Consider the following 27643-nt stretch of genomic DNA (forward strand, 5'->3'; position numbering starts at 1 on the left):
AGCATGTATGGGGATACTGCTGGAATTTCTGAAATTCTCTCTGGGGATGAATAAAGTATGGATCTATCTGTCTGAACACCAAACTATGCCTGTTTTCTATTGTTAGCTGATAGGTATGGCACCCAGTGTGGTCTGCATACTTGGTTGTTATCTGAGTTACTGTTGGCTTCCTATCAGCTCGATGCAGTCCGACCATTTTCCTCTTACCTCTGACATCAACAAGGCATTTTCCCCCTAAGGACTGTCACTCAGTCGATATTTTCTCTTTTCTGGATCCTTTTCTGTAAACCCTAGAGATGGTTATCCCAGCAGATAAGCCTGTCTGTCACCAACAGCCACACCACATTCAAAGTCATTTGTATCATGTTTCTTCCCCATTCTCATGCTCAGATTGAACTTCAGCAGATGGAAAATGAAGTTGCGAACATGTGATTGGCTGATTAGATATTTGCATAATGAGCAGTTGAACAGGTGTAACTAGTGAACTGGCCAGTGGGTGTGTATGTTAGCTATTGCCCATTGATATTTTATATTTATTGTACATGGATCAAATATATACACAAACACATAAGCACAGGTGGTTTATGCGTTATTAGTTTTACAGTCCAGTTCATTACTGGCTATGGTGGGCCATTCAGATCAATTTTATATATAAGAGCACAGGATGTGTTGAATTGAAATCGAAAGTTCCACAAAAAAAGGGTGTTGGTCTAGCTTGCTGGGTTGAGCAGGCGATTCATATGCTGCAAGGCTATTGCAGAGGCCTGGGTTTGAATCCACCCTGAAGCCATTTGCTTTGTGTCTCCCCCCTGCTGTCTCCAAGGTTTCCTGTCATCTCCAAAAAAGAACATGTTAAGAATTAGTAACATTAACTGTATATCACTTTGCTGCTGCCATGTACATAATACATTACACGTCAGTGGCGCTTATTTGACTGTCTGCCACTCCAATTACCAGCAACTCAACTCAAAACTGAAAATGCTAGTCACGTATTAGTAAGCAATACACATTTACCAGTTCGTGCAATGATACAGGCCATTAACCTTAGTTGCATTTATGACCTCTAGATATATGAAGTTGAGCTTAATTACAAACACACACAAAAAAATATGACTCAATCGATTCTGATGACATGTGCAGTTTAATGTAACATATGTGAGGATAGGTTTGCATTTAAGCCTAATGCAATGGTATCTTAGTCTCCACTGATTCTGATTATTCCTGTAAGTCAATTAAATGTAGCCCAATGAGATATTTCAAACTGTCATTAAATAATCTAAAAATAATCCTATACTAATGCTTTACTGTTATTATTAGTGAATCCTGAAATGTATTAATTGCAGTGACTCTTCAAAGGTATAGGCAGTAATCAGAAGCACCCCTCCAGTCTGACTGAACAAAAGCAGTGAAATTAAGACCAGACCAGGCTGTGGACAAGGCTTAATCCACAGCAGACTCTCCCCTCAGCTTGAATAAAGCTTTGCAGCACAGCTCTCCACTACGTCTGCTTGCTCTGGTAACAAGCCTCTTCTGTGACTGGGGAAGAAAAAAAAAAAACACAAGTAAGGGAAAGGTAGGGATAACCTTGCTCCCTTCCTCTTCAAATAGAGGCATGCTGAGCTTCATTGGAAACTGTGGTGGTAGAGGGACACAGGGGAGCATTCGAGTCCCTCTCCCCTTCAATCCTTAGTTTTTAACCAGCATGTTCTACGAGTCAGTGTGCACGCAAGACAAGCCAAAATAGGTAATGAGGAATGTCAGCCTAGAAACAGAAAATCACCTCTACCAAGACCAAACTGTTCCAGAGGACTGGCTTGCATTCCACAGCAACTCTGAGTGATTTATTGCATCTCACCCCTCCCCAAAAAAAAGTCTCCCAAAAAGACATCTAGCTACACAGCTGGTTAATGCCAACTGGTTGTGAGTTGTGATGAGTAATGACATCCCTTTGAGTCAGTAGCTTTGTTCTGCCGTGTCTGGATGATGGATCATTCTTTTAAACTTGTTCTCAAGATGTGCAGATTATCCGTTCATAACAATCATTTTTTCTAAAGAGAGGCGAGAACTATAAGAAGTAATTTCTCCCTCCGTTAGGTCCGTGGTGTTATCACGTTTCTGCGAAGCACGAGTCGAAGCAGTAGTTGTCCACTTTTCACTGTGCTCATCAACAGTAGATCCAGGGTCCATACAAACCCAATTAAGAATCAATTTGAGCCAGTGTCAGACAGTCTGGCGCCTGGAGAGGGGTAAATGCTTTTAATATGAACATTTTATCGTTGTCTCACAGTTCTTCCATCGTCTAACAGTCTGGCATGTGTAAAGTATCTGTCATGAAGCCTTATGCTCGAATCCTACCACAGTAGTACGTCCACAGAACTCAACACATGGCATGCACATGAAAGGAAAGGTAGAAAAACTGATATGTGAAACAATCTTGTTTGAAAGGCATAAATCATAGAATTTGCCAGAAGCCGTGATTGGCGTATTTATTTTGCTTGCTGTTCAGACTCAATTTACTTTCAAGATGAGTGCCATGGCGTGAAATGCATTCTTGAATTATGTCAAACATGTTTGACTTGGGTCCAGATTGATACGGTCGCCATGACATCCTAGCTGCTCTTATCTGGCAAAAAACCCCTAAGTAAATCCCTCCTCTGCTTCCTCCCACCTCACATCTATCACAGCTCAACCATCAGTGAGACTAATAGAGTTGATTATTTATAGAAAATGCATATTTTAGCTCTTTGCTCTGTTGGAACCTTTAATGTAATTATGATGATAGTAGAATCAGGACAGGCTGCAGAAAAATACAGCAAGGTGCTGCCGAACAACCGTATTCGGTACTCAATGTGTTAAAGCCGACTGGTGCCATTTATAGAGGAGCTATAAAATTAGTTTATGCCAGGTAGCACACCGTACATGTAGCTTCAATCTTTTTGTAGATAACAACAAGAGCAGGCAATGAGAACAAGATGCCTGAAACCTGTACCACAACAGTCTCCTTAGGGCATTTCACTCAGTACTGACCTGTGGCTATGAAATGCTGTGATTATCACTTTAGTCAATGCTGCACAGAAAGGAGCTGTGCAGAGATGATGGCCTCTAAGAGATGAGTGGTAGTCAAAGAAACATGTTGTTTTCTTGATTTCACTTGAGCATAAAGGTAATTTTCACACGAAGCTTCCCAAAGGCAGGGGTGGTTTTCATGTAGTTATTGATTGACCAATTAGGATCGCTTATTGACTAGATGCATACAATTTGGTAAAAGAAAAAGCTAATGAGATATTTTACCCACTGTGATACATTTCTATTTCTAATATGGTGTTAACTGACATATTTTTGATTAATCTGCCTTGAAAAGTATCTACTGAAAACATGCTTTTGATACTCAGTGGTCACTGATAACTAGTGATTACTAGTTCTCCTGTTGATGGTAGACTTTAACTAAAACACTAAACATTGTGGTTTTTGGGTCCATATCCAAAACTAAGTAGAAAGAATTACTGCAGTGAAAAGAACCATTTATAGAAATGTAAAAGCATGAAAGCAAAAATGTAAGCCATCTCACTAAATACACACTTGGGAGAGCCCTTCGATCATCAAGTAAAGTCTCTACACTAGACCGAAAATAAATTGTAAATCAAATTATTGTGCATTCAGTTGTTATTGTCCCACTCTCAAAAATTCTCTTCCAAATGATGTAAGCTTTTCTACAACATCATTTTCTTTTAAAAGTAGAGTAAAAACTTATTTTTGTGTGGGCATTCAACAACTTTAAATTTATATCTTTTCCACAGCAGTCTTTTTGTTGCATTCATGCTGTATCATTTAAATGGTTGTTATGTGCAGCTGAGTGGGTAGAACCGCTCGTATAATCTTGTTTTTAGTTATCCGGATGGTCAGACATATTGTAAATTTATGACACAGATGATATCTCCCAGATGGTGAGGAGATATGTACACATGCCAACCAACTGGATGGGTGCAAAAGTTCTAACAGTTTTGAGTCTTCCTATAAAACTTAATTTATTACACAATTTAAGACTGGGTTTATGAAGTCTGTTAAAAAAAAAGCCTAGATCAATCAACATTCATTTATTAACAATAAATTAGATATGTTTTATATATTTCTGATATATCTGTCCTGGTGCAGATGTAGTCCTTTTAAAAGTAGAAAATAATCTTTGGACATATTAAAATATTATATTTCTGTCTTGGTACTATTTGACATGAACTCTGGTTTTAGTTAAAGTTAATCACCAAATTCTTTTAAATAGAACAAAGGATTATGCTGGTTTGCATTTTTTTTCCTTTGGCAGTTAATAGTCACCCCTCCCCCCTTAAAAAAATAATGATAATTTATGGTGTTCCCCAAGGAACAGTTGTGGGGCCTTTACTTTTTTATTTTATGTATTTTATCCCCAGATAGTGCTATCAGGGGGTTTCTTTTCACAGCTATACGGGTCCAGCTGATGCTTCTTTTAGATGTAGTGTAGATATCTGTGCCTGTACCCCCATAAAACCTTTTACAAGTCTACCAGGATTTCTCTGAGTGACACAGAGAGACTAACGTATGCTTTTATTTCTCGAAGGCGAGCATTTTGTAAAGCTATCCTATCTGGTCTACCCCCAAAATGCTATAAATCTGTTGCAATAGATTTAGAACTGTGCCGCACAAGTGCTGACAGGGATCACAAGGAGAGAACATACTGCACTAAGTCTTTACATTAGTTGCCTGTCAGTTTCTGTATTGATTTTAAAGTTGTGTTACTTTAAAGAACTTTCAGGTTTCACATCAGCCTACATGTCTGACATACCATGGACCAGGATGGTCTCTCAGGACTTCTAGCAGCAGTGTTTTAGTTGTTCCAAAGCTCAGGACAGAAACTTTTGTTTTAGTTTTTATGCTCTGAGCTGTTGGGACAGACAGACTAATATATTATGAAGATTTTTAAAAATATTGTTTTATATCAAATTAATTAATTTTTATTCATATTTTAGCACCTCTCACTGATATTGTTGTGTTTATTTTATAAGTTTTATTACTTTATTACCTGCAAAGCACTCTGAAATGTACTAACCAGCATAACAAATACTTTACTAATAAAGCCACTGATTTAAATCCACTAATGCAATCTACTGAGTTAATTATAAAACTAGGTCTACACTCTTTGTTTGTGTCTGTTTTCATTTGGCAATGAACTGCTCCAAATATATAACACAACAACACTTGCTAATTTAGGCTATTTATCTGGTGTCAGTTCAAGGTTAGCACTAGAGCTAATCACAGATATAATGACAAAATACAGTGAGGTATCATTTAGCATCGTGTATGCTATACTACAAAACACCTCCCATTTAATTCAGCTGAAGTCTAGTGGTGAACACACATACACTATATATATATTATCAGAGATGGGACGTAATTTAGCACAAATGCACTGTTGCTCTACTTAATTATAATTTTCAGGTATCTACTTGGAGTATTTATTTTTCTTACAACGATTTACTTTTCCTGCCTACTCTTGACATTTTCAAAACGTGTTCGTTACTTTATGTTGAAGACATTTGAAGAACGTTTTAACTTCCACTGCAAGCCTTCAAATATCAAAGCTATTTAGTCCTAAGTGGAGGGGACAGTAACATAAGTGACAATCCTGTTGGTGTATCCATCACCTAAGATTAAAGAGGCAAAACATATAGTTTATGTATCATCTTTACTCAGGGGTTAGTTTGGGTCAGAACGATCTAGAGTTGCATTTTTGGTGCAGAAATTTGTGGTTGCAGTACTTCAACATCTAGCTAGTGCCACAGAAGTGTCAGGTAATTTTAAATGCATCATTTCTATCAGCTGAACAAATATCAGCAAGCCTACAAAATGTTTGTGTGCAGTTTGATGCACAGTGTGTCTGCTAGCTTAAGGTACAGCCTCTATATTTCCCAGGGCGAGAAAAGAGTGAGCGATAACTTCACTCAGAGATGGAGAAAGATGTAAGAATGACAGGACAGGAAAGGAAGAAGAGAGGTTAGATTTAAAGGTAAAGACCGCTCGGTGACATTTGATAAACTGGAATTTTAAAGCTTGTAATGGCTTCATTTTTTTTGAATCTTGCACCTGATCTTTATATGATGTGAAGTTATGTTTTTTCATGTTGTGAAACATCCTGCAAACCAAACTAATGTTTCTGCTATCATCCTGTTATTGCAGTACTGGTGTTCAAAGGCTGTGGTGTTCATGGCCAGATAGGTCACATCAAGTGTAGCAGAGATCAATTTAAATTTCCGCTAATGACGGTTAAATTCATTCACTGAAATCAATCTTATATACTGTGTAGTATAAAGACAGAATAAGCAGTAGTAGCAGTTGGAAATCAGCCAAGATGACATCTGCTTAAATCTTCCAACTTTACACCTGACTATACTTTATGTTTAGGTGTGGAGGCAAAAAAAAAAAAAGTTTTATTCCCATGTCTTAATATAATTTTATTATGATACTGATAAAAGGTCAGTCATCTTTGCAGAAAAATAGCTGGTGGAAATGTCAACGTGGAAAACAAACTGAGATATACTAACTGTGTTATTCAAAGGCTGCATGAAAATGCTCAGCAGTTTAGTGCAGGATAAACAGTTTAGATTGTTGTATTGTGTTGAATTTACTGTAAAGCACTGCAATGGACTGGTGCACAGCAGTTGTGCTGTTTATCATCAGAACTACTTTTTACTCTTGTATTTTGGGTACATTTCAGAGTGTGTACTTTTTTAGTTTACTGACTTATTTGAGTAAAGAAGTCAAATCAGTGCTTTTTTAACACAGGTGTCAGTGCTTCTACTTAAGCAAAGCACGTCTGTACCTTTGCCACCTCTGTGTATTATTGCTCTTCTTGTGCAGAATCAGCCAACAATCCAATATTTGTAGTCAGGTGCATTCATTTTGTTGGACAAAAGGCTAATTTGAAATTGTGTTTATACTAAGGAAAATTCAGAAGTTGTTATTTTTGCCGTCTTTGGACCTGCAAGAAAGCTTAGCAGGAGAGTCAGAGTTAGTACATGGTCGTATGAGGATCAGCCAAGTTTAATCAGCCAAGTGAAAACACCTGTGTAGGGCTTATTAAAATGACACGGTGTTCAGATATATTCCATGCTGCAGCTTTTCAGAAAGGCTTATAAAAGCTTCACATTTTTGAGAAATAAATTGCGGATGCTAATTGAACCGAAGCTAGCATGGAAAGAGGTGGATGTTGCCTCAAAGTCCCACCTCACTTCAAGGCTAGCTGTGTTCCTCGTGCTTCTATTCCACTTTGCATTTTTGCATAATGGGTTTATTGCAACCAATTTTCCCTGTGAGCTGCTTTGCAAATTATTGACTTCCAACAAGCCGTGAGTGGATAATATCTTCCTGTTTGGTGGATTTATTATTTATTGCGTCTCTGTTTGTGTCAGTGTAACCGTATGGCATGTGTCTGTGCTTCAGGTACCAAAAATAGAGGCAGTCCCAGAACAGCAGCTTGAGTGACAGGATTCCTTTCAGTGGCACGCAAAGATGTCCCATTTCCCTATTCCCTAAAAAGTCAGCAAAGATATCTCAAAAATGTGTTACTGTATTGCTATTTAAATGATACAACAGCAGAATAAACTGCCTCTATTTGGAGCTAGTTACTTGAAATATATTTTTAGTGCTACGTAGTTTTCTCAGCAGCTCAAATGTGTGAAAAAAGTAACTCATCTTGAATCTGCTACTGTTGTATGGAATCATTAGATTCTATAAATCTTTTCTTTTTCTCTTCCTGTCCTCCCCCCCCCCCCCCCCCCCCCTCTGCCTTTTCACGCTGGGACAACGAGCATCTGTTTCCATTTTTCAGCGTTTTAGTCTCTATGTGAAAAAACTTGCTGCACAACAGAGGAACAACACATACAGCTACACATAAGATAAACATTCACCATTGGAAACTAAATTAAAACAAAATGTTCCCGAGTACTTTACCAAGTGCTTAAAAATGCTTGACTATAGATTGAGATGCCTTTTTCAGATAACCTTGTTTTCTGGGCTGGGACACAGTGATATTTTTGGAGCAAATTCGCCCAGTTGGAAGGCAGTGGCTCCGGTGCATTACGTTTATTTGTTCGGGGTTTTTCCCCATATAAGAGCATTTTTACAGGCTTCCTAAGGACAGAGGAAAGGCAAAGTGTTACGAGCCAAAAAAGATCTAGAGTGGAGACAAGTCTGGATCCATGTTGCTTGTCAGATTTTATCTATTGTAGAGAGCTGAATCTGCTTTCTATGCTTGATCTAACTTCTGTCAGTGGAGTCTGCAGCTGACACAAGTCTCACGGGAAACAACTGAGGACTATATAGTTTCACTGTGGTTCTACCAAGAATACAACATAGTTTTGAAACTCAGAGCTTCCTCTAAAGGACCTTTGAAGTATATATCTAAATGAAGGCATCAGTGAGTGAGTGTCACTCTATGTTATGATTCACAATATGCCGCTGCCTGTGTGCTTTTTACTAATTGTTTAGTTGACATTTTTATGTGAGCTGAGTTGCTTGCACATTTCCTTTGTCAAGTTCAAGCTTAGTTGTTACTAAAAAAAAGTAGAAGCATACTTGCTGTTGTAAACCCCTGCAGGTGCATTCAGCCAGTAAAGGGCAGGTATACAAGTAGGTCATTAAACTATTAATTTACTTCCTAATTTATGTTTAGTTAAAATCTTTACTAAACATAAATTAGGAAGGCTTCCTCCCCCAAACCAAGAACACTCATGATAGCCTATGCAACCTGTCTAAAGTCTGGCTTTTACCCAAAATATATGAAGTATATGTGTATTTTTATTTTAGTCAGAAGAACTATGCTCATAAGGGAAAGTCACCAGGAAGTCATGAGGTCTGCAGATTTGGTTGAATATGATGGAAACTACCACAAAGAAAATGAAGCAGCAGTATATTCTGAGAAATTGCTGCAGTAATTTTTCATTCTCACACAGGGAGAGAAATATGGTGTGAAGTAACACAGTATATGTAGGTCATGAAACCTGCTAAAATTGTTAGATGTTGCCAATCTATGGTTACATCCAAAATGAAACCCCCAAAGTGCTGAAATAACAGTGAAATAAAAGTGAATAGAGGGATATACGGATATATATTTGTTCAGGGTTTGAAACCTAAAGAACAGAGTTCACCTTCACCATCCGTATCGTATTTACTGAGAAATAAAGTTTTGGCTTGTGCAACAATCCAAAACATACACAGTTGATTATAGTATTATTTTTAAGTTTGATTTAAAAGTTTCACACTACTTAGTACATTTAGTTTTACATGTTTTTCACCACCCAGTTAGAAAGTAATATCACTCTCAATTACAGATGCACCTTTAGAATATAAACTTTCCCACAACATGTCTTTGTCCTGTCTTCCTCCCCTCACCCTGAGACTGTTTCTTTCACAGGTTTCTTCCTGTTAAAAGGGAGTTTTTCCTTCCCACTGTCACCAAAGAGCTTTTGGGTGTTTCTCTCTATTATTGTAGAGTCTTTACCTTACAATGTAAAGTGTCTTGAGGCAACTGTTGTCATGATTCAATAACATTGAATCAAACTGAAATGAATTGGTATCACCCTTACTCTGCTATCTCATTCAAATATCCAAAACTTTGAACAAAAACAGTGGTATGTCCATTTTTTTCCTAGTTACTCTAAATTGAATCATTACCCCATACCAAGTTGAAAACACGTGCTGTATTTCTCCAAGGAGGTAGAGTTTTTTCACCTTACTTGTCCTTAATTTTGGAAATTACATATTTGCGGTGAATGCTTTCGTTTGGATGCTCTTAAAAATGTTTCCTTGGAATCGGGTGGCATAGTTTTCAGATATTTGAAACTAGCTGCTTGGAATCATAGGAAACTGGATGCACAATCTAAATAATGGGTTTAGGAATACACTGTGCAGACTGCAGTCCTGGTCCTCAGTGTGAATTAAGTCATTGTCTTGTCATGAATGTAGTAGAGTTCAGTTGTGGTTGAGCTCCTTCCATCACGGAAACTGCCATTATAAGGATCGTGATAATTCCCATCGTTTTTCATGCTGCCCTGTGATTATAGAACTATAGAAAGCTGGTTTGTCCAATAAGCTCGGAAATTAATGCTGAAAAGAATTTCTCCTTGATGCGGAAGAACAGAGAGTGTTTATGTCTTCGTGGAACAAGAGCTTTTAACAAATCCTGAAGAAAATCCTCAAAAAGTCAGTTAAGATCCTTTGATTTTTCCTCTTTTTTTTCAATAAATAGCTTTTCCCTTTTCAAGGTTTGAGATCGCCTTTGAATTTGTGGCTTTTGATCTTAATGAGTAAAACCATCTAATAATGACTCGAGACATATTTACCACAGCGTTCGCCACAGCATTCCCAGCTACTCTCTTATTTACCGCATGAATGTTTGCTGAAACACCCCACATTATTGCATGAGGTTTTTCACCATAATGTGAATGGCACTTTTGGAGAGGGAACACACAGAATGCATTAGAGGACGAAATCAAAGAAAAGATGTCGAGGTGGAAGGACTTGAATTCTTAAAATGTGCCTCTCTGTGAGGTCGCTGTGGTTGAAAAGCCACAGAAAACCACTGGAAGGGGAAAAAAATGTAATTATCACTCCTATAATCTAAAATAACATCTAAAAATTGAATTAGCAGGAAATGGATTTGAGGTTGTTTTATAATGCCGTTGTTTCCTTTAATTTTAAAGTAGAGAAATCAGCAACGCAGGTACGGTTTTATAGCGTCGGATTAGTTGCAGCTAAACAACAAATGAAATGCATACACACAACATAACCACAAAGCTGAAGTACGGTATGTGTACTGATCAAAGTAAACCATGCCTGTGCTTGTTTGTTGATTAAGCTCCATTGAAGAGGGAAGCAGTAACCTAGCAATCATGAGCGATCCTGTAATGTGTACAGAGTATGCCTGGATGGTAGTAATTCTCTCCTTTGCTAATTAACAGCAAACGAGCAAGCAAGAGCTATAGTGAAAGGTAGCTAAGTTATGGCAAAAAGTCAGAGCCTATACAGGAAAGAAAAAAAAGAGCACATTGTTTTTGCTTTAATTTTAGCCTGGCTTAAACTGAACATTCATAAAGACCTGTAATTTACAGCATGGACACTGCTCCGATCTCTCACTGTGAAATGTATTTACACCCTTTAGATGAGTCAGCAGCAAAACTGAGACTTGCCTCTTTCTTCTTCTTTTTTTTTACTCCTTTTGTTTTATAACTTAGGGCTTTGATTGCACATTGAATACGTGCAAGAACGACAGGCTCCAGCGAAAAAGCAAAGCCAAGCGTTTTCTGACAACTTCATCAGTCCTCGAAAAGAAAAAGAAAAAACGTGGGGAGGAAAAAAAACAGAGACGAGGGCCGGCTGTGTGTATTTACATATATACTGCGTTGACCACAATGAATAAAACACCAGCGAGCCAAGCTCTCCTGGGTCAGTTCAGATGAAATAGAGAGTTTACACTTGCAGTAGTAGGCCATACATAAACATTGTTTCTCTAAATAAAAATATGGGCCAGTAGATCAGCATCATTACATCTGCTTTCTTTTACTCTGCTTTTCTTTATTATGTAAAACTATGCCTCGGAAAACATGCGATCTCGGCACTAATCCTCTCGCTTTACACCTGGTGAATTTGACCCAAATTCACATTTCCCCTGTGCGACCAGGGGACTGTTTTTTTTCTTTTTTTTTTATTGAAGCCACGCGTAACAGAGACCACTGACCTGGCTATGTACTTTGGCTCAAGAGAAGACGAGATGAGAAGAGATATTTCGGATATTAATGCATCCAAACTTGGCAATCAAGCGTTTTGTTATATATTCTCATGCAAAAAAAAATGTCCCTCGGTTGATTCTGCAGCACCGAGGTGGCTCTTTTATTACAATTCTGCAAAGTAAGGCTCTAAAAATAGGAGGAGTGGTGGGGAAGAATGAAAGCTCCTACGAGCGGTATAACATCATGTTCAAAAGAAAGCCGCATGTGGCTGAACTTTAGAAACCTGAGGAAAATGTTACTATAAACCTGCCTCCAGCTGGGCAGATCATTTTCTTCCACTGCATCGATTGTTGAGAAACGACAACAACACAAGCTTCGCATGATATTTAGAGGGAAAAATGACAGAGCTCAGACAGCATGTCAAAAAAATTGCATGTTGTCTAAGCAGAAGGATTGCTGTTCAGAGGCATCTCTGCTCGTATCGAGGACACAGCTGGTAGTACAGCACAGGTAGATATTACACGTCTCGTGAACCATTAGTGCACCGTGTTGCTTTGGCTTATCATGGGTGTAATGCTTCGTAATGATAGCCTTAGTGCGATGACTGAATAAATCAGAACATTATGAAATCCATTTATATCTCCTTTTTTTTGTAGTTCCTGACAAAAATATGTAGCCTGCAGCGGGCATATCCAGAGCAGTCAACAAATCATGACTTCATAATTGGGGATCTGCTGTGCACAAACTCGCTGTTGTCCAGTTTGTCATTAAGATTATATCATATTTGTCGGCAAATGGCAATTTAATGCTAATGTTTTGCAGCTTACAGTAAAATCCTAATGGGCTTTCAGCTTTGAAGTGTAATTTCATCGACAAAGCCGAATCATTTCCAGTCAACTCAGTTATAGTTTCATGTTTTTTGGAGGTTGCCAAGTCAGTTACAATTCGAGTCCCCGCTCGCGACCGTAAAATCAGGATTCAATTTGCCCCCCTCTCCATTGTGACCAAGAGAGCAAGTATAGTGTGCTTTAAAAATGAAGGCAGAATCAATGCAGTAGAAAATGTCTGTGTCGTACATCATTCTTAGCCAAGTCTCAGTGGAACAGTGACAATACATTACACATTATATATTCATCTTCCTCGAGACAGTGCCTATTAACTCCATGCCTTCTTTCTTGAGGATTTGAGTGAGGGCTTTCACTGCACCTGCATGACAAGATCTTAGCACCCTGATGTTTTTCTCTCCTGTTGCAATAGAGTATTACAACAGGGAGAGCATGTAGTTATGTGTTTTAGAAGCCTCATGTGAAAACTGGAATTTAGAGCACATGTGCTTTTTGAACAAACAAACGATTTAAATCTATTTTTTTTATGATTGCATCATTAGTGCAATTGCTCTCAGTCTACAAGGCTTCATTCAAGCCAACCAGTTTGTAAGCCGTGCTATTGTATTCTTGAAATCTGAGTCTATTCATTTGATTCGCTCTTGGCAGCATTGTTTTCCATTCAGTTGTGTATACTGCATAAAAAATAAGTAAACAAACTCTCGACTTTTTCTTGGGTTTTTGTAATGTCTTGCACCCAAAACCAAATATGTGATTGTTGCTGTTACTGTCAAGGGGCAGTCGTTATTTGATTATGTGCTGTACAGAGATGAATGGAAATCAAACAAAAATCAAACAAACATCCACGTTCTTTATCAATTTAGGGTTGTGGGCGGCAGGAGCCTAACCACGCTGCCATAGGCTGAGAGGTGAGGTTCACCCTGGACAGGTTGCCAAGCTGTCACAGTACAAGATAATATGCAGTTAACACTGTTTTCAAAAATGTGAATTACACATGATTTGCATTTGTGGAAAACAACACACCAGTATAGACTTTTGCATTTGCACATTTGAAGCTAGTGTAAAGTCAAAGTGGAGAAAGGTTTTCAGAAGGAATTTCTGCAGCCCTGTGAAAAACTAAGGAGCGTCCATGATTTGGTAGCTTGTAGAACCACCTTTGACAGCAATAACTTGATCTAATCGCTGGAATATTTTGCCATACAGAGGAGTTCATGATTGACTTGTTGACTGGCAAGTGCCCAGGGACTATGGCTGCAAAACAAGTCAAAATCATCACACCTCCTCCACCGTGCTTCACAGCTGGTATGAGGTGTCCGTGCTGTGCATAATGATCTTTGATCTCATCTCATCTGTCCAAAGTACATTGTTCCAGAGGTCTTGCGGTTTGTTCAGATACAACTTTTCAAACTAAGCCATGCCCCTATGTTCTTTTTAGAGACAAAAGGCTTTCTGCTGGCAACCCTTTCAAACAAGTCATGCTTTTTCAGTCGTTTTCCGACTGTACTGTCATGAACTTTAACATTTAACATGCTGAGTTGTAGCTCTTGTTTTTCTTTTTGCAGTTTCTCTGATCGCACATTCTGACCTAGAGGTGAATTTGCTGGGACATCCACTCCTGGGAAGACTGTGGCATTGTGTTAACACACTAGTCCTGCAAATTCCCAAAAGTTCTGTTTTTATAGATGTGCGCACACTTACTGATGATCTGTTCATCAACTGAATTTGATTAGCAGTACCCAAATGCTACTGACCGTCTTAAGTCAAGCAGTAAGGGCAAACGTAGGACTTCATAGAGTCCTTTCTTTTTCTCATGACTGTTCTCACTGCCACAACATTAAAGCGGGGAGGAGATTCAATTAAAACAGTAATGTAATAACTCTGATCATTTCATTACAAAGCAATGTTCTGCTAGGTTCTTGCATTTATGTGCCTGTTACTTTTACGTGCACTTAACATTCATGCAGCCAGTGGCGCTCCCAGAAGGCTGCAGCCTCATCTAAACTGTGATTTAGACTCGCAGGAAATCTTCAGCGTAACTTATGACGTAACTGGAAACCTCTTTTAACCCCTTGTCTAACCTTCCACTCCATTCAGTCGTTGTGGACTGTCTCAACCTGACGTGTCGTTACATTTCTCTGGCGGTGCACGTCAGGTTATGTGGAAGGTTACGGCGTAGGTTTAAAAGGGGTTTATGGTTACGTTGTAAGTTACGACATAGATTTCCAAATCAGGCCTGAGACTAAATTGTGCCCATCCACACCATAAAAACCTGCTTAGGACCTGCTTTAAGAACATGACAAAGAGCTTTACCCAGATCTCAACTGGAGTTTGCATCTGTGAGATGAAATAGAACACACCCAATCCTTAGTGACCCCACCCTACAAATTGCAGCATGCAAGGACCCAGGTGCCCCACGCCACAGGACACCAGAGATCTTACATCAATGCTCTAAAGATTATTGACGTAAGACCTCTGGTGTTTTGGCCCAGCAGAAGGCCTGCTGAGCATATGCCTAAATGCTCCATATGATACGTATTAAAGATACGCATATATTACATTTGAAGTGTGAAACTTGGGAAACCTTTGTCACATAAAACAAACTGCATGAGTTCAGAGCAGAATTTACCATGTGACATTTCGTAATGGACTCTAAATGAAATTAAATGTATTTGAATATGTCCCTGAAGATGTTATCATTAGCGGCATTACTCTATTATCCGAGGTTTCAAATGAGCATCTTCTTTCTGTGTCGACAAGATTAAAGGGAGGAACTGTACGCTGCAGTTTCTTTCCACGAGCATATGGATGGATATTGAATGTTTGCACAACATCTGCTCTGAGGTAGTGACTGAACATCACTGTATACACTGGTAGTTTTTTGCTGGATTTTTTTCTTCTTCCATGATGCAAACTGGTCATATTTGAGCACACTGTACTTATTCAGTAGATGCACTCTGTCCCTGTTTAATTGGATATCGTGGTTAAATGAGTTAGCTCCAGGAACTGGTTTGTAGTAGTTTACTAGTCTACACTTGAGTATGATAGCTAAAAGAGGAGAGAAGAAGTACAGAAACTGTGATTTTTACCCTTCAACTGTGAAAGCATTAACTCGAGAACAAGGGGACATACGATTCTCACATTGATACCACAGATGTAGCTACTAAGAATCTTGGCCAAGTTCAGATATCAGTGAACTTGAGCTGAAGGTAGAGTAAGTTTTCTGAAAATCTTGGGAATGCGGTGACTTAAGAACAAGGTGACCTAGGATTTTGAAATCAATACCATAGGTGTGCCTGCTAGGAGACTGAGGGGTAACATTGGTGGTCGGTGGTCAGTATTTTTCTCTTTTCGACTGCTTCTATTTAAAGGTTTCTTATTCTGCATTTTTTTTAAGTCTTTGGCCTGATTCAGTTAGAAAAATTCTTGCTCCGGCCTCATTATCCTGTGTTGTTGTGCTGTTTTTATTAATAGTAATGATCCAGGTGAAAACTACTGCCCACAATACTGAAATTCTAATAGGGTTAAAAATAGTATCGTATTTATATGCCTGGAATAAGGTGGATTTGGGTAATGAATGGTCTTGCACTTTTCTTTTGCTTTTTTGTTTCCTTTCTCCTGATTACACCGGGGAATGCTGATTAAAATATTGCGCTTCGTGGATTGTTAAAAAGTCCATCTTCACAAGCCGGAGCAAAAACAGCAGAACACGCATGCATAAAATCTGAACACCCGGGAGATAAATGTTTAATATTAGCCTTAATGCGCGCGGTCATAATTGGCATTAAGATCCTAATCCGCGCGCTCTCTGGCGATCCGCTCCAGGTTTTGCGCGCTGTCCTCAACAGCCAGCTGCTGCAGAGCAGGGGACCGGTGAGCCGTTTCTCCTCGCCTTGTTTGCCTCCAGTCCGGCTGTAGCTCCGACTGTCTGCACGGCGTGTGGATGAGGCGCAGAGGGAACAACCGAGGGAACGCACTGAAAACCAGCCTAAAGAAGTCCTATTAGCCCCCTCCGTGCTTTATCTGCGAACCCGACCGCTTTAAGAAAGACTTATCAGTGCGGGAGCAGAGCTCGGAGTTTGATTTTTTTTAAACGAGACTGGGGCGCATCTCCGTCTCCTTGAAGTGATCTCTTTTTTATGCAGTCTATCCGTAGCGCTCCCGTCGGAAGGAGCCTGGGTGCATGCACAAGAGGAGGAGGAGGCGGCGGGGGAGTAACGATCATTACTTTTGAACAGACCCTTCGCCATGGAGCTATTCGTCCGGTCCCGGGCGCGTTGGCTGGAAGAAGAATAGATACCTGGCACGGGAAACCCCACCTTTCTCTTCCACTGTGAGGAAAGTGGAGCATGCAGCCGAACCCCAGCCGTCTTTGTGCGACCCGCTGTTTAGTTTCTGGGGGCCTCTTCTGAAAAAGAAAAGAAGGGAGAGACGGAGAAGAAGAAGAAGAAGAAGGGGGCTCCTGGTGATCTGAGATTCACATTCCGCGCCGGGATCCGTATTTTGGCACGGCGTATACCCTCTGTAAGTAGCCTTTAAAAGCGGATGTTTTGAGTCTTTCGGGGGAGATGCTGGGTTATGTCTCGCTGAATCAATACCATTTATTTACACTCCCAGGATAGGATAAGGCAAATGTCAGAAAACGGGCCCACGGGCTCCTCCGGTAGTTTAAAACTGTGGTGATGGGATCAATATAAAGCCCAGAGTATAGGCGACGTTATTTTTAGGTGGCTTTCGCATCCAGACTATAAATTAATGTGAAGTTGCTTAGTTACTGATATATATATATATATATATATATATATATATATATATATATATATATATATATATATATATATATATTTCCATCTAATTTACCTTAAATGCCCACTGAGAGGTGCTTTTTTAAAAAACGATTATTCTATGACAGTTCTTGTGTTTTCACATTACAAATTGGATAGATTTGGATGGATTTTCTTTTAATCAAGATGCACACATTACAAGAAAATCCCTTAGCATGAAGCTGAAGCCTGTTTTTCTTCGTAAGGAAAAACAAACAGAAGTTGATTTATATTTATAGGATATTCAAGAGTGATATTAAAAAAAAGAGAGAGCTCACACAAACATCTCCACCCAGTCCAGGACACCAGGAGCTAAGTAGTTGGATGTCAGTTACTGTCTCCATTTACTTCTCCATTTTGCGGCTATAAAATAAGATCATTTCACAGGGCATGTATAATTCACAGACCAGAGTCAGCCATGTGTGATGATGGGACACACTCACACTCTCTGTCTCTCACGTAGCGTGCACACACACACACACACACACACACACACACACACACACACACACACACACACAGTTTTTACAGGCAGAAGACACCATCTCCCAATCTCACGTGAAGCTTTTAGAGATAGGGAGGCACAGACTAAAGCAAGGAGCCAGAAGAGAGCATGACTGTGCTGGGCAGACGTGGGAAGGTTAAATAACGTTTGCACATAATCCATACTGTCTATACCAGATCAGGATGGTGGTGCAACATTATATAAGCTAAGTTGGGGAAACTTAGAGCTTCCCTTTCATATGCTTATATAACAGCTTCATGCAGAAAAGTATGGATGAGCTGGCCTTAAAAGAAACCTGACAAAATTCACAATTCAGTCACGAACTACAAAGGGGGGGAAAAAGCGAAAAACTGCAGCATTATATAAGCTATATGCACAGTGTGACTAATTGTCTTGCCACCAGACAAATCCAGGCATATTTTGGGGCCGTGGCGGATAAGTTTTTTTGTGTCTTGTCGGTCAAAGACAAAAAAAAAAGTCTCCCCCGGCTGGGATGATGCTCAGAGCGTCTGGTTAATACTGACGTACCCATCAGTGATTGCTGAAGATGAAAAGGTCACTTCCTCCCCTGCCGATAGGAGGCTTTACTGTTGAATATAGATGTTGCGCTTAAAAAAAAATGCCTCAGTTCGGGGGGTGGGGGGTCTGTGTCTTGAAACAAGTGCTTGGACAGTGAATGGTAGGAATTCAAGGAGAAGGAGGGGAAGGGAGGAGGAGGAGGGGGACAAATGGTCTGTTGCCTCCCTCTACCCTGTTTCTACCTCCACTCCATCTCTCGCCCACCCCAGACATGCTGGTTTAGTCCATTTGTCTTGTGTTTTCTTGGGAGGAAGTGCCATCTCATCTCACATTGCGCAAATGGTTTCAGTGCATGCTAGTGTGAATTCTAGCGGGTTTTTGTAACTGCCAATTTCCATATCAAAGTGTCTGCATTTCAATAGGGAGAACTTGAGCTACCAGCCCCCTTCCTCTAAGCAGTTTTGTTCTGACAGAGAATTGCTGCTGCTGCTGTTGCTGGTGGAAGCTACTGACAGGATTGCTGGACACTGCAGTTGGTCATGGTTTATGTGTGTGTGCGAGAGGCAAGTGTTTGTCTTGGAAACAGATTTAGTGTGGATTGGGAGAATTTGCTGGCCGTAAGCTTAACACCAAAAGCCACGTATTTAGCGGAAATTTTGGACGCCGTTCAGAGACGTGGTCATGTTAAAAAAGATTTTGCCTGTTAAAACGTTTTCGCTCAGTATTTCTCGGGGCGAGCGTAGACCAGGAACAAAGATCTGTGTTTCAACCTCTTTAGGAGAATGGGACCCCATGAGAGCAATCATGGCTATTGGGGAAAAAAAAGAAAAGAACAGAAGTTGCTGAAAATATGTTTACTCGTTTTTAACTGGCGTTTTGGTCACCGCGGCCTGCATCTAAAAAGGCTCCAAAATCAATTTGCTTTCAGTCGCTTTCTGACAAAATAAATGGTTTAATTCCAAAACCGAGCGAGCGTAGATGTAATGACACGGAGCATTCAAGCTTTGTGTACGACTCTCGAGAACCTAGCGGTGTTGTTTTTCTTGTCGCAGAGATAATATTTATTTCCAATTCTGTGCAGCTGTTGTTTGTCAGAGAAGGAATGCGGCAAGACGCTGTTTATTTTGATGGATTCGTCTTTTCCACCCCCCCCCCCCCCCCTTCCCTTCTCCTCCCTTTGTGTGGGGATGCGTGGCCTAATGTTCACAGCAATTTTAGGCAGGTTAAGTAGATGAAAATAAACACTCGCACGTTTGCACTGCAAAGAAGGAGAGACACGGGGAAAAAAAGCCATTTCTTTGCTTTGTGCGTGCCCTTACTTTGAAAATAGGATCAGCATAGGTTAATAGTGAAAGAAAGTGCAGTGTGTGAGATGTTATTACACAGAGACAGGGAATGGAAATGCCATTGGAAGCGCGGTAGGGGTCGGTGGCCCCTTCGTGGTCATCCTGCTCCTGGGTAATAACATGAGCCAACCACTTCCCAACCTTCAAGAGGAGAGACTTCGCTGCTTCCTCTCCCTCCTATGTTTGGACAAAATATGATCACAAAACTTGTGAAAGAGGCGAGAGTAGGAGGCCACTTTTCCGTGTTGAACCAAAGAGCAGGATAGAGAAGGCTGAGGAGGTGGGGGGGGCGGAGGTGGATAAAGCAGGACTTCACCTGCCATCTTCACTCACGGCAGGCGGGTTTGACAGCTGACTTGTTCAGTTCCTCTGACTGGCTCGCTGCGAAAAAGTTGGACAAACAAATGGACAGGAAGAAGGTCTGAGAGTGGCGGCAGGTGGGATTATATTCATCTTAGTGGAGAAGCACACTTTAGATGCTTTTCTCATGAATGGTTGAATTCTCCTTCCCTGTTAGGACTGACTTACTCCTGTGTTGTCTACAATGGCTTCTGACAAAGCTCAGAGAGCAGGGCTGCCTTCATTGTGTATGTGTAGGAGGACAGGGCAGCAGCAACTGTGGTGAGTTTGGTGAGTCAGGAAAGAAACAAGAGTGGGGAAGAAACCATGCTGCGGTGTGCTGAGCCGAGCCCGGTTCTTCAAATTATTAAAAAGCTGCTGAAGAGGAGTAGTACATGCATTCTGCTCTGTTGAGGTTGCTATCAGTGGAGGGATTTGACATCAGTGCTCCTTCTAAGATGGATTTTGTCCTGGCTGAGTGTTGCTGCAAAATGGTCTCAGGTCTGGAGAGTAGTGTCTGAATCTTAGGGGCTGACACCAAACCTGATATTTACCGGTGATGCTCACATCGAAGCGGCACTCTCGCCTGTTAGCCAGAAGGAGGGAGGAAAATGCACAACAGAGGAGTGTGGGCTTAAACAGAAAGAAAGCAAAGGGCATTTTGTTTATTTAACAAAGTGCTTCGGGGTGAGTTTCTCACTCGCTGCAGAATCCTATCATAGCCATTTTGTGGCTCGCCTCAAAAATAAAGAGACAGATGACTGGAACGAATGACTATGTGTTAGGGTAGTTAACCCGATGGATAGATATATGGTCTCGCTCCTTTTCGCTGAGATCTGAGGGAGAAAAATTCTCTCCCATACTACCACCTCCTGCGCTTAAAATGACAGTTAACTTTCCCCCACTGGTTTAAAAATGGATGTTTAATGATCAACAGAGGCTTGGCGCTTAGGTCTAGTAGTCACGCCGGCTGTAGATGCGCTCACCGCGGAGAAAGCTACCTCCTCTGCGTTGTTAGGGGACTCTGCTCAAACAGAGACCGGTTCTTGAGTGATGGATCGTCAAAGGTCTCTTTGGGGTGTGTGTTAACCCTTTGGAGTGTGCAGATCTCGCCCAGTAGGGGAGCCGTCAGCGGCATGTGATGGATGTGTCCCAGGTCTTTAAGCTCCATATATCAGAAGATTAGCACTGACCTGTGCTGTCTGGGCCGCCCTCAGAGCTTCTTCTCCAACACTGGCTGGCATTAGCATATTAGGACACTGCTCTGTCTCAGGGGGATACGAAGATAGGGTTCTTTATTTGGTTCTGCCACAGTATAGGTCACAGGAAGTGTGCAGATTAAAGGCTGAAGGCTTTGTGTTGGTATTAGGTGTATCTGACAGGTCATCTGTCTTGAGCCGAGGAAGCGCTTCTCTCTTCTTCAAATTCCTAAATAGTATCATATAATTATCCCAGAAATTGAAGCTCAGGCCATGCTTCACTGCAGAAAGATCTCCTTGTTCATCCTTCATGGTATTCATGAATCACGTAAAAATGGAAATGAGTCAGCTGATGTGGGGTAACATCGTTATTTCTCAAAGAGATCGGACCAGGTATACACCCACACCCATGTTTTATTTTCCAAATGAGTAATCGTCATGGCCTTCGCGCGTGATGGACAGCCCGAATTCTGCTATTAAGTGCTTTCGCACAAACATCACAGGAGCATTTGCTTCCCGAGAAGCTACTTAGTGTATTACAAAGCTAAATTGAACATAATATTGGGGTTCTTTCACTTCCTTCAATTTTGCTGCAGATTCTTTCAAATGATCATAAAAACGCTTCCACAGTTAGTGCTCTCATGCAGTGCATTTTCTGTCCAACTCTTAAATGTCACCTCCCACGGTATTGCTGGCATTTGTTCTTGTTGTGTCTTTATGTACAGAAAGAATATTTTGAATGCCAATTTTTCAAGGAGCTGTTTTGCTACATTGGGGGGGAAAAAGAAAAGAAAAATAAGACGAGAGAGGCACCGGATCACCTGTAGTGCGCCGGCTCTTTGTCTGCCATGTCTAATGGCTATTTGATGCCTACTTGGTGTCACTCGGTGCCTTGTGATGAAGCCAATGTATTTTCAAGGTGAGGAGATATTGTCAAAGCCCTTGAACGTTCCTCGGGCTTTGATTGGCAGGCGTTGTCACAGAAGATGAGGAGTGGTGGGAGTCGCACAGCAAAGAGAATCTATTACCTAGGATTGCGAGGCGTGCTTTCACAATGTGTCAGTGCAGTCAGCCATCTTGCGCTCTCCGTGTCAGGAACAGTCCCCTCATCGGCGCAATGAGGGAGCAGCTTTCAAGTTTAATTTTACTGGTTACCATAAGTGATGTTATTGATGCTTTTCTTCTTACTCGGGTTTCGTGGCATGATGAATTAGCTTGTGAAACCAAAAACATTTAGGCGTTCATCACCGTCAGTGTGTAATCTATTTTGTGATTGCTGGCAGTCAATATTAAAAAAGAGACAGAAAGAAAGAAGGAAAAAGAAATGCAAATGGCATTCTGGCAAAAAAAAGAGAGAAGAAGAGCAATATAAAACTCAAAATTCAGCTGAGCCCTTTCTTGCTGATTTCCGACATTTCAAAAGCCTCCTCAATACACACTGAGAGGGGCTGCAGGCTCTCAGGGTTGCAGTGAGAGAAGGAAGCCTGTTGTTGATCAGCCAAGCAAATCAGATCTTGATATTTGAAGAGTGGAGTTGTGATTGCTAATCACTCCACTGCTGAGTTTTAATTAGGAGACTCATAAGCATTCTGTCATTTCTCAGCAGAGCATAGTCAAGCGTCAGATGTACTTAAGAGAACAAATAATTAGTTGTCTTAGTAGTTAGGGCTACCAAACAAGCACGTGCACGGGTTTTGTTTGAGTTTTTTATTTTATGGATTAATTAGTATTTTATACTATGTACTTGCAATGATTAAAAACATTACTGCTAACTGTGCTTAATGCGAGCCCGTGTGCTTTTCACATCTTAAATCATATCTTGATCTCATTAAAGGATAAACTGGGGTTGTTTTGAGCCGAGCAGCAGCCGTGCGTGGACACTTTGTGCATGTGCTTATCACCAAAGGAAGCTTTAAACTATTTTCTTGGGGTTATTGCCATAGATTGGACCGAGCTTATTTTGAATGGGTAGGTTTCTGTCCTGTGCTCCTAAGACCTTTGTTAGGACATTTTAATTACAGCAGAGCTGGATGTAATTGATCTAGGCTTAGAGGGATTTCACTGTCAATGAGAATGAGCCTGGGCGTTAATACAGCCGAGCAAACGCTTCCACCTCTGTGCCACACTAACACACTCACACACACACGGTGGAGACAAGAGGAGATATGCGGTGGCTGTCCTTTATGTCAGAGGGACCTCTGTGTTTTCCGTGTAACGGTTAAATCAACCTTGCGGGACTGGCTTACATGATAGTGCAGACGAGTGTACCTCTGCCTTTAGTTGAACATATCTGTTGCCCACATTGTTGGCACCTGGAGTGCTCTCTTACGGAGCACTTTCTTCACTGGTTCCATGTTGTCACCCACAACCTTGAAATTTTTATAAGGCTGTTAGATAATGCTTCCCGATGAGGGTGAATTATTGATGGTCTTGTTCGTATGAGTGGGACAGGGCAGGCTTTTAACTCTCTGAGCTGCTGGGTCTCTTATCCGGTAACTAAGGGACACCGCACAAACACCCAGAGGAATGATGTACTGGAGGGAGGGAAAAAAAAGAAAAGAAAAACGGAGGCAGGGGGCTGAAAATAAAATAAAAGAAGCATGCATCCTTTACGCTACTGTTGGGCTAAGCCACAGCACAAGGGAAATTTGGCAGCAGAGAAAAGCGTTGCATCGACTGAAGCCTTTTCTTTGTTTTTTGTTTTTTTTTGAAGCATTGAAAAGTGGTGTGGTGGCCGCGTTTTTTTTTCTTTGCAAGGATACACACAGAAGTCTGCCTTTTGCGATTTTTTTCTTTTTTGCAGAAACACATGCTTCAAGTTTAGTACATGTGTCAACACAGGATGTGATGTCAGGAGAGAAAAACGGTTCGGATCGGACAAATAGAGTTTGTAACCCGGGTGAGGCTGCAGAAACGAGTTGATTAATTGATTAGGCGGTCAAATAAAAAGTGATAACTGATTGATTGTCCCAGAGAAGTAAAAACACAAAGCATTCTTTGGTTTCTGGCTGGATGTTTTTGGCTTTTCTCTCGCTTGTAATCAGAGATAATTTGATGTGTTTTGGGCTTTGGACTTTTGATTGGACAAATCAGGCAATAAGAAGATGTCACACAGATGGATAAATGAATAACATAGATGGGATAATATATAAATTGAAGATAATGATCAGTTCTTTAACGCAGCGGTCCCCAACCTTTTTTGCGCCACGGACCGGTTTATGCCCGACAATATTTTCATGGACCGGCCTTTAAGGTGTCGCGGATAAATACAACAAAATAAAACTAGTACCGGTACTGAAAAAAAGAAGGTTTATTCATAACACGTGAAAAGACCCAGGAAAACCGAGTAAACGATAAAAACGATAACAAAATAACGCTGAAAACCGAATAAAACCCTGAAAACTATACATTTCACACCTGAGCCTCAACTCTCGTGGCCCGGTACCAAACGACTCACGGACCGGTACCGGTCCGAGGCCCGGGGGTTGGGGACCGCTGCTTTAATGGATGGTTTTAGCAGGCTCTTACTTAAAGTAAAGTCCTTGTGTCCTCTCACAGTTTCAAATTTGATAAATATGGCTATAAACGCTCAAGGTTTTGGTACATATCTGCTCCAAGGCAGTGTAAACAGTATTTATGAATGCTCTTGGAGGCAGAAACCACACAGCCTTGAGTCTTAATTAGTTTTTTGGTGAAAGTGAGGTCTGAGCTGTTCATTTGACCCTGAATGGCAAACTGTGTAACCTGCTGCACACACAGAGCTCTTCTCTGTGTCTGTCTCTATTGAAAACGTAGCTGCATTCTAGTAAAATCAGTCCTCGGCCATTAATTGTACACCCGCACAACCTGACAGCTGTCCTGATTCTTATAGCTCGCACTTTCATCATTGTCCCAATTCATTCTCTCTCCTCTCATCTGGGCCTCGTGTTTGCATTACAATGGGGCGAGCAGGACGAACTGGTGGAAATACCAGTAAAGCGTATAATTTAGCAAGCAGAAATCTGCAGCATTGTGCTTGAAGCTACATTTTGGATTTTATTCTAGCGTCTGCTTTTTTTCAGCCACAAAAAAATCTTACGTTTGGCCTTAAAAAGCAGCCTGTCTTTTGTCAAATCGTCGCAGGTTTGGTGCATTTAAAGCAAGAAATCATATTCTGAGTTTAGAGACGCATCCAGCTGTTTAGAGGCTCTGCGTTAGTCTTTTTCGATGTGTTGGAGGTCATGTTGCATTCATTCGTCAACCTGCGGTGGTCCGTCTTCACAATGAAAATTTAAAGTAGTTTACAGCTCAATCAGCGATAGTCACTCTTGAATAATAACCCTGAGACTGTCTCAGCGAAGACAGGAACAGCACAAGAAAGCAATTATGTACAAAGAAAACGAGAAAAACAAGTCCAACCAGCTTCCATTTCCCACTGGAAATGCTGTAGATTGATGCCTGTGAGTTGGTTTCCAAAGGAACAGACAGAGGGGGTGGACAAATTAATAGAAACCAATACTGAGAAAATTAAAAAAAAAGGATTTGTGAAGAAAACAAGCACAAAAATCATCCAGGCCTCCACGTATGTGCATATTAAGTCCATGGCTCATTTCCAGCTCAATACAGCCAAGTTGTGAATGTGGGCAATATGGCTAAAAGATATTAGCTTGAGCATGGGTGAAATACTGAATCTCTGCAGAAGGATTTCTCTAATCGGTGCTTTAATTTGGAGGAATCGGTCTTTAATAAATTATAGATTTGAACAGACAAAGTCGGGATTACTAGGAGTTTGAAATGATCATTATTATTATTTCTTTTAAACAACATTGATTAAAATTCAGATCTTGAGTCTTGAGGCTCCAAAACTGTCCCTTTGGGACATGCCGGGTGTCTGTGAACTTAATCATATTTTCTGGCTTCTCTCAAACACCGCCACAACTAACATGCCATCAATCATACCCAATTTTCTCTTTTGCTCTTTTTTCAATTAAAGTCTAACTAAATTTCAGTTGCTTCTCTGATGAATGGCGCTTAGCTGAATATACAGTAATGAGTCAGCTTCAAAAGAGACTAAGCACCACATTTGAACATGAAAGTAGCAGGTCTGAGCAGTCATTACTTGAATTAGCAGGTACTGGGCACAGAAAAGAAAATTTATGGAAAATCCTCACGGTCCAAGTTCAACACTGTGCCAGGTATTGTTCATAACTGTTATGGTTGTGTAGCAATAATGCATTGTTTTCAAGGTCTTTCCTGATTTTTGAAAAAAGACAACTAAAGAAATAAGAAGCCAAACCGTGGTGAAGTAATGTAAACGCAAGAAACATGGGTCAAAGCAATCCAATAAACAAAAGTGGGCTCGTGTGCTCAGAAATCCCTTCAATTTGCTGAGCGTTGAGCATCTTTTAGATTATAGTGTTGGTTTCACAGCCTGCAACTTCACTGTTTTGGTCCACTCTCCGTGCTCTCATAGTGTCATTTACGGCAGCAGCAGGCAGTTGTTTTTCACCAAAGGAAAAAAAAAAAAACCCCTACGCACACTACCTGCCCATCAACAAACCACAGACAGACAAATTTAGCAACTAGCCAATAATGGAGCATTTAGCAGCTTAAGAGCCAAATATTTCCCTCGGGAGTTTTGGAGACCATGGCAGAGCTAAAAGAGAGGGGTGTATTGGCCAGAAATGCGACTCCAAATGAATGATAATGCCGGGCTCTAACTGCTGGATGTGTAATTAGGCAGTTGTTTGCTAACAGATTGAATAAAAACACTTGGTCATCATATGTCAGTGTTTTGTTTACAGCTCCGTCTGCGGGCCCTAATCCTCAAGTCGGACTAAAAAAAAAAGAGATAGCAAACTTTTAATAAAAAGTGCCGTGGACGGAAAAAAAATAATATCGTGTGGTACTGAGGTTAAACAGGCTCCTATCAGATGTGAACAAAAGCATAAAAATTGAGATATTTACTAGTAAACAGCTTAAAAGTCTAAACCGTAAGTTTGCATGTCGCACACCATGATTCGAACAGGCAAACATCCACAAATCGCTTTCATCCAGTGCCATAAACTTGCACTTAGCTACCTGGCATCGAAACGCAGACAAAATAAAACGGTGTTAAATGTTTTTCTCGAAATCTAATGAGTTTACCTGCAGAGAAAACCCGTATGTGTCTGCTGTCGACTGTTAAACATGGCGGTGGGTCCGTAATAGCATTGGCAGCCGTCTCGTGGGACTCATTAGGTCTGACGATTACTCCGCACAGTGGTGTAATGGCCAAGGTGTATGAGGCAATTTTACAGGACTACTGTTGCTGCTCCCCGTGTTGCGGCGGTTTT

General features: G+C 40.7%; 1 protein-coding gene across 7 annotated transcripts in view; it reads left to right on the forward strand.

Annotated features, from left to right (window-relative positions):
• Positions 1-16505: 16505 nt before the first annotated feature.
• adgrl2b.1 (adhesion G protein-coupled receptor L2b, tandem duplicate 1) overlaps positions 16506-27643 on the forward strand; it is an 89245-nt gene continuing 78107 nt past the window's right edge. For all 7 annotated transcript variants that reach the window (XM_006786401.3, XM_035906026.2, XM_006786403.3 and 4 more), the window contains exon 1: positions 16506-17122. The gene's annotated coding sequence lies outside the window, so the exon portion shown is untranslated. The remainder of the gene's footprint in view (positions 17123-27643) is intronic.

This window comes from Neolamprologus brichardi, chromosome 18 (genome assembly GCF_056152115.1).
Source record: "Neolamprologus brichardi isolate AB-2024 chromosome 18, ASM5615211v1, whole genome shotgun sequence".
NCBI classification, from domain to species: domain Eukaryota; kingdom Metazoa; phylum Chordata; class Actinopteri; order Cichliformes; family Cichlidae; genus Neolamprologus; species Neolamprologus brichardi.